Below are 1090 nucleotides of genomic sequence, written 5' to 3' on the forward strand. Positions count from 1 at the left end.
AAGTGCAACATGCAACCGCTGCGGCTCCCCGCATGGATGTTCCAGTAGAAATAGGCATGTTTCCTCGTTTGACTACAGGGCCTATAATGACAAGCGATCAACATGAACTTTTCAGTAAGTTCTTGAAATTGAAACCTCCAGTCTTCAAGGGTGCTGAATCTGAGGATGCCTACGATTTTCTGGTTGATTGTCATGAGTTACTACATAAGATGGGCATAGTAGAACGGTTTGGTGTTGAGTTTGTGACTTACCAGTTTCAAGGAAACGCCAAAATGTGGTGGCGGTCACATGTTGAGTGTCAACCAACAGAGGCACCACCTATGACTTGGGCATCGTTCTCTAGCCTGTTTATGGAGAAGTATATACCCCGGACCTTGAGGGACAGGAGAAGAGATGAGTTCTTGAGCCTAGAGCAAGGCAGGATGACAGTCACTGCGTATGAGGCTAAGTTTCACGCATTATCTAGGTATGCCACCTTGCTTTGCTTCAGTTCACAAGAGCGGATTCGTCGTTTTGTGAAAGGGTTGAGGTCAGATTTGCGGATTTCAGCCTTACAGGTAGCGGCTACAGCGAAATCCTTCCAAGAAGTGGTAGATTTCGTGATAGAGGTGGAGGGGGTGAAGCCAGACGACTTCACCATGGCATCGACATCTAAAAGGTTTCGAAAGGGAGGTGAGTTTAATGGTTCTTACTCTAGAGGATAGGGGTCAGGAGGTTACTCAGTCCGACCAATTCAGTCTTCACTACAGACTGTAGTTGGGGGTCCACCACAGACCGGTTTACACTTCTCTGAGTCTGGAGGTCATCCCCAGACTTCGTCGTTCTCACAGAGACCTAAGCTTGAGTCCAGAGAGTGTTATGAATGTGGAGAGATCGGACACATTAGGAGGTTTTATCCAAAACAAGGATACAGACCCCCAACAGTCAGAAATAGAGGTGGTCATGGAAGAGGCCGTTATTCTGGAGGGCGTGGTGGCCGAGGTAATGGTGGTCGCCAAAACGGCCGGGGTGATGGAAAAATTGGAGCTACTACAACACCACATGGTAGGGGCAACTGGCAGACAGGTGATAGGGCCCATTGTTACGCTTT

This window comes from Solanum pennellii, chromosome 11, assembly GCF_001406875.1.
Source record: "Solanum pennellii chromosome 11, SPENNV200".
Classification (NCBI taxonomy): Eukaryota; Viridiplantae; Streptophyta; class Magnoliopsida; order Solanales; family Solanaceae; genus Solanum; species Solanum pennellii.